Raw genomic sequence first — 7,417 nt, 5'->3', positions numbered from 1 at the left:
TCATCGTGGGCAAGGTTTTCATTAAGGTGTGTAGTTTTATTACTAGGCAACTCAAAATCATAATGTAACTGCTCGAAGGAAGCAGCATAGTTGGAAACTGGGCTGTGGTTCTACAAGGTCGCACAAATATGCAGTTTTCCTTTTTTTTTTTTTTGTCTAGATTTTAAGGTTACGCGATTTTGCCAAGATATTGTTCGTTGCCGCTTTGTGCATTTGTCTATAATAAAATAAATACTTTCAAGAGTGGAGTTAGCATAAAGGGCTTCGTATTCGAACCCACAAAATCACTGTCTGCGCGGTCAGCAGTTCTGACTTCGGTTTCGAGAATTTGTCTTACTTAACTAGTTATCTTGAAATGTTTAGGTTGTAGGTAATGTTTCCAAGTCGTGGGACATCTTCCACCAGAAGTAGCAACAGTGATCGTTCTTGAGTAGCGAAATAGATCCAATTAAATCCGGTATGCCTAAACATTCATGGAGCCGCTGTTCCGTATAGTTTCGAAATTCAGAGCACCTTGGGCGGCCAGCTCTATTCGGGCTTGCAGCCGCTGGTTCGAAAGACTATTGCAAATACGGACATCCCTCGGAATTACATAGGCGACCTTGCAAAGAGCCTTCTGATTATCACATTACAGGCAAAACTAAAAGAAACTTAAGCAGCACTGGTTGAAAGATCCTTCGTTCAAGAGCAGGCTTACACCAGTAAAAGGCGACGATGCGGCCGTAGCTTCACATCCTTTTATGTCATCGGTGTGTATTTGGCGAGTAAGGACATGCCCGTCTATAGCAAACTAAATATCGAGTATTTGTCTTACTTAGCTAAGTATGATCCCTACATTCATATGTGCAACGGAAAGTTGTCACTGTTCATTTATGGATTGCGTTACTGGAGTAAGGTAACAAAATGTTTGAAATTGTGAAAGGCTGGAAACGAGAGCTCTACGTCTTATGTTTAGAATAGAAACGTTTCGTCAAGGTATTTTACACGTTATTTGAATGTTTCTCCATACCGCCGGCCCACTCAGCGGTATATGCCGAATTCAGTGCGGACTGCTTGAGGTCTGCTAGTCGGGTGCACCTTACTTTTATTTTAGCTCAGCTTTGAACGAACTTATAATAACTGTAGGTACTCTGAAAATGATCTTTAGATGTATAAACATGTATAAAATTGATCAACTTCGCTGTCTAAAAAAAATATTATGGATAACTCTAGTGATGTGGAAAATAAAAAAAAACAATGTTTGGCCTCAATACGCAGTAGTTGTAGCAATCTGGCCACGCTGCAAACAACTTAATTGAATCACACCTTGACACAGGGTGCGCATAGGTGCCTGTTCTGCACGCCTGCTCGTATATTATATAGGCCGTGTCTTGTGTGACCGGGGCACAGCAGACGAAAGGTGACCAAAATGTCTACGTTCACCCATGACGTCACGTGCGCTATAACCCATGATGTCACATCCGTTCATTTTCATGGCGTCTTACGGGCCGGTTGCGTTGCGAAGCGGTCCTTATTCCGTGCCCACTTAGAGCGTGAGTAATTGATACTTCCACGCTATATGCGTGTAATAACAGATTGAGGCTGTCAGCTGTTCGATGCGTTACTGCTAGGTACCTTGCGCGCATATTTTGCCTCCTGGCCGCGTCAAATTGCAGCTGCTCATGTGAATTGCCTCCGTCAGGATTGTCAGTGCGTGCACAGAACTATTCAGTAGTCTGGTACAGTGAAGGATCCGCGAAAGAACGAGGACGTAAGAAAACGCTGGCATGACGAGCTGCTCCATCAGGTCGTGTTACATCGCGCTTTCTTTCTAAGACCATCTCGCTCGAGCGAGGTGGTGTTAGGACAGCATTACTACAGCTTTTTTACAGCTTTTCTGCAGCTCATTTAATCATCACATGCATTCTTTTAATAAGACAAATGGCATCGCTGCGCGGAAGAGCGTCGCTTGAAGTTTCCCAACAAGAGCCAGTGCCGCAATGCCTGCTGCATACACGCTTACCTTTCCTAACGCAATCAAGACGCGGCACCAGCTCTGCTACTGCGTGATACAGGGTCACTATGATAAGAAAGTTAAAAAGAACAAGCGAAATTAATGCAGAAAAATGTGGTCTAACGTTGCCAAGCATGATAAACGGACCTGCCTCGCTAGATAAGTTGAATAAATCGGCGTCCCGAAGTCGGCTTCGCCCCAGTAGACTGGTGTTACGCGGTGAAGCGCACCCAACAGTATTGCAGTGAAGAGTGACTGTTTTCCCGCGACATATATAATATGTGTTCCTTAATGATGTGCGCGTGCACCCGCCGTCTCCTGTTACAATACGCGCGCCAAGGCGCCTAATAAGTGTACTGGCAGGCCTTCAGCGCTATTTCAGATGTGGCTGTGATGCTTTGAACCATTGGTTTGTCGACCTCGTAAGCCAGTTAATGTTTACACGGCCATTTTTTTGAACAGTTGATTTCTTCCATAATAGCTATGTAATTTCGTAGTTTCCTGTCCAACTGCTTTGGTCATATGAGAGTCAAGATGTTCTCTTTAGCCGAGCGCAGTTTTCGAAAGCGAACGACGCTTTTGCATCAGCATATAGTGCCGTCGCCCATTTACAGTCAATAAACGTCATTTTGTATGTCACTGAGAAACCACCGAACGCGGGGAACTCACTCGCACGCGGGGAACTGCATAACTAGCCATAGGATTAGCGTGCCTCTTGGGAAGCTGCTTTGCATCAAAGGCCAGGCACCCTTGCTATGCTTCACCGCAAAACATTTGGTATGTCTAACCGCTTAACATATTTGTACTACGGTGAAGCTAACCTAACGGAACCGAATTTCGCAAGGCTTTTTAGACTCCTGCATCTTTACCAGCCACTACCAAACGCTTGTCGGTACGTCTCTTGGCAAAGGTCCAGCTAAATCTCTCCAGTTGGGACTGCGGGAGACTCACATACATGAAAACTGCCAAGGAAAGCAGTTGCCCTGATGAAGGCAAGCTCCCCTGTCGAAACATTTGCACCAGCCTGTTCGACCACCGTTATCACCGCAACATATTTGTGTGTTGCGGTGAAGCATGCCGATATTGGGAAAGATTTACGCGAATCTGGAATGTATGGTTTCAGTCAGCGACGAACCGAATGTTCCACTCTCAACAAAGCAGATTTTCGTGGCACGATGCATGATGTCTTAAGAACTTTTGTTGACTAAAGCCATACATGCCAGGTTAGCTCTTGTTGCAATAATACGCTTTACCGCAATACATAAGAGGCCTCGCTGCAGGATACACCCGCTGTAGTTAGCCAAAACCTTACGTGACCGTTCACTTCAAAACACATCCTGTATTGCAGTGAATCGTAATAAAGCACAATTGTCATTTTAGAATATAAAGACCCTTGCCCTTCGCTTTTGTGATATTATGACTCAGTTTAATGAGAACATGTATTCACTGCTAAAAACATCCACATTGAAATGGAGACATGAACACTGATGGCAGCCTGTGTGATGTGTATCCCTTTACTTTTTTGTGTACCTGTCATGCTGCCATTATTAAATTTTCCTGTACTTTGTAAGGTGCTGACGTACATAACATTACATCACAAGGAGCCACTGCGTAAGGACATGTTCAAGGACCAGTGTGATGGCTTTTCTCAAGAAAGGTTTGGGTTATTTTGTTATGAAGGCTTTTCTTTTAGAGGGGTAGCTTTCTGAGAAGAAATCAGATGTAAGGAAATAGACCTCAGTGGCACAGTAATCTTGGCTGCCTTTTGCTCAAGCGTGCCCTAGACATAATTTAGTGATTTGCACTTGCAACTGGACAGCAGCCTTAGCTTGGGAGACCAGTGATATGGCATATTTTATCAAACTAGGCGACACATAGCACTACCAGTCTGAACAGAGACCTGTTTAAATGTTTGTCACCTTTAACACCTAGATTTTCGACCCTGCATAAGAAAGATCTGTAGCACATTTAGAACCTAGATTTTAAATGCCGTATAAGTTGTCTTCTTGTTCACTGCAGTTGCACTCGGCTTCTGTCCAAACGAGAGAGCACTTCTGCATAGCTTCTTAGGGAACATATTTACATACCTTCTTTTTATTTATCTCGCCTACAATCACGATCAAATGTTTATAGCACATGAATGTACTGTGCATGAATCTAACTTACAATGCCATGTTCAACAGCACAGTGCATGTAGCTGGTGTTGGTTCATTCAAGCTAAGCATTACTACAGCCTTTAACTGTAGGTATCGTGATATGAGCAGAGAAATGGATATGCAAAGACAGTTGGGCACATTGAGACATCTTTGTTGTGTGTGAAAAGGTGACAGATACAAAAAATGGGGAGAACACATGCACTTCCATATTTTCTCGAGCACAAAAAAAGCCGGAGGAATAAGGTTTCTTCACTGTGCCATAGAAACTATATGTTTGCTCTCAAAGGTAATTCTGATTCATTGGATTTGTTCCTGTGCTGTATTTATTTTCTTGAGTGTGCTTTAGTTTTTGCACGTTAATGTTTCAAACTCGTTTTTATTTTCACAGAATGAACATCCCACGTCTTGGTTTGACTTCCTGGAACAGGATACTTGCACTTAGCATGGAGTGATGATGCAGAGCGCTGTACATTTATTAAATGCGCAGATTTTAGCAGTATAACAGCAGTTCAATAAAAAAAAATGTGTGCTGAAAATAAAGTGTTCCTACCCACATTCCTCCTTGTCTAATTATGCTTGTATTCCTGTATTCTCTTCAGCAAAACCACTTATATGGGGAACTGATCATGATAAGTGCTCATGAGCATTTTAAAGAACAGCCTTCAACCATACTCGTGCACTGGTAAAATGTATAGATTCAATGAAATTGAAACAGAAGGCAAAATAGCAAACATGAAGCGGTATTTTTCAGACATGCATGTCAGCAATTTTTGCATAAAACGCTATACTTAGAGCATACTAGCACTACAAAGGACCCATCTTTCTTGTTAGGCATACATTACCACAAGCTTTTTGAAGGTGGTCACAAGAGAGATGGTGGCTTTAATGAGAAACCATAGACGTTAAAGGCAGCCATGAAAATGTAGTAAGAAATTATGCAATGCATAGCATTTACTCAGTTTAGAGAGCTTCCAAAGTTGCCATAAGGCCTTGATAGCTGTGGATGAGGGAACAGTTGTAGCCCTATTTGTAGCATGAGAAATGAACATTAAGATCGAAACATAAGTAAAAACTCGTAATGCGATTAAAAAACCTTGCTATACTTTTAAAAAGACAGTGAAATGAAATTAGTGTCACAATTTCCTTTTCATTTTACTTCATTTAGGTTGAATATACTGATTTTAGTAAGACAAAAAAGTAGAGGGGGGAAGCACATAAGAAAAATGCTAGTCTATTTTTATATTCTGCCTTCTCTAAATTCAAAGTTCGGTAAAGTTAACTTGGAAAGCTGCGGTGAAGCCATTGCTTCAGTCTGTATGGTGCATAACAGCAGCAATCGCCAGCCTAACTGCTTGGGTTTACAGTGCCTTATTTGTATTGTATACCTTTTAAGTGCTGAGCTATTGGACGATTGATTAAGGTGACCAACATGCTGAACCAGTTGTTTACTGAGTAAAATACATGGAGAAGTGTGGAAAGATAGGACAGAGCACAGGGGATGTATTCCGTGCCCACCTAGTGGAAATATCCATTTCATCCGCTGCTGAAGTTCTGATTGGCTGGACTGGGGTATGCATGAGAACATGACATGCTCCCCCAGCTAATTTGCACTTCCGCAGAAAAGGATATGGACATGTCCACTAGACGAATACTTACAAAGCTATTTAATAGAGTACTTCTGTAGCCAACATGCCTGCTATGCTATCCTTGCTTTCAATGTCTGTCTTAGTAAAAGTGGGAAGAACCAGGTTTGTGCATGAAAAGCTTTCCTGAGAGTGTGTACCTTGAAGCCCATAGTGGTAATCGCAGGAAACGGGCTGGATCCAGAGTAGCACCAAAGGGCAAGCTTTCATCAAAAATATGGAGGGAAGTGACTGCATGCTCAAACTTGTCAGCTCACAAGTTTGCCAAGACCAAGTGATGTCAGAAGTTCATGAAGCCTACATGGTTAATGTATAACCGCTTAGGCCAATATTATTTAGATACTTTTTATGAGGACTACATATTTACTGGAAATCTCAAAATAATTATGTTGGTGCAGAATACCTTCCACTAGTGACGTCCTTGAAAGAATGAAAATGTTTGAGTTGTACTTGTGTGGTGCATGAAGTTACTTTTTTTTAAAAAACTCAGCAATGGAAACAAAATGCAAAGAGTAGTACTCCAAATATATTGCCACCTCTTTGGGGCTAGATGAATTCAAATAATAATATGCAAATCAAGATCGGGCATAAAAAATATATGTTTCGGCTTCCAAATGAAAGCCTCGTTCACAACGATTGTGAACAAAGCTCCAGTTGAACCACCTCTTATTTCTCATTTTTATGGTTGGCCGTTAATTTTAAACTACTTACCATGCCTCTTTTGACCAAACCAGACAGGCTGCCATCAAACTCTTCACTACTTAAATGCAAATAATTGGAGGTAGGCAAATACATTTTTCTAATAGGTATAGTAGGTATCGAATAGTCAAACACTGATGCATACAGTTACAGCAGGCAGATTTATCTTGGAATTAAGCACCATGCTTGTATCGTCTAGTAAAAGAAAGACAGCTATCAAGGAACATTAGGATTATTTTTAAACACAGTTAATTATACCTCATATACTTGTAGCAGATGTAGTGCTTCTCAAGAATCACGTCCAAACTGCACACACTAAAACATTAAGCTTGGATATTCAAAAAGACAAGTACATGTCTTGCTCGCCAAGTGACTTTTAGTATGCTCAATTATGTAAAGTGTGCTATTATATGATTAATGTAATTTGTAAGCGTAATTTGTAATTAATGTAATTGCAAAGAAAGAACAAGCCAGGATCTCTTGCTTCATATATATGCGCTGAATCAAGAAAGTAATTAACGAATAACACCACAAATAAACACAAATATTTGTGTGCTTTCTGGCATAAAATAATTCTCATGTAAGCAACGTAACATGCTTTCCAAAGCATCCCCTACCTTAACTTACAGCTGCATAACATGAAGGCACTTTCTAAGAGCACACGTGATTCATGATCATTCACTGTGTTAGTGACTCCCACTGAAGTAGACTGAGAACATATCTGGGCATTGCACTCAACAGCTGATGTAGAGTGAGAAGACTGCTGCTTGTAGGTATGAATGAACCAACTGAATAAGAAATATAGGTTCTAAAACTTCCAATAGTAAGTGTGGCAGCACTTAAGGAACACATATTGCAACTAAAGCTTGCAACACATGATGAAATAACTGAAATAGCTAGGGCGAGTTTAATAGACCTATAAACAG

This window comes from Dermacentor andersoni, chromosome 4 (genome assembly GCF_023375885.2).
Source record: "Dermacentor andersoni chromosome 4, qqDerAnde1_hic_scaffold, whole genome shotgun sequence".
NCBI lineage: Eukaryota > Metazoa > Arthropoda > Arachnida > Ixodida > Ixodidae > Dermacentor > Dermacentor andersoni.
Note: the sequence above shows the minus strand (reverse complement) of the source record.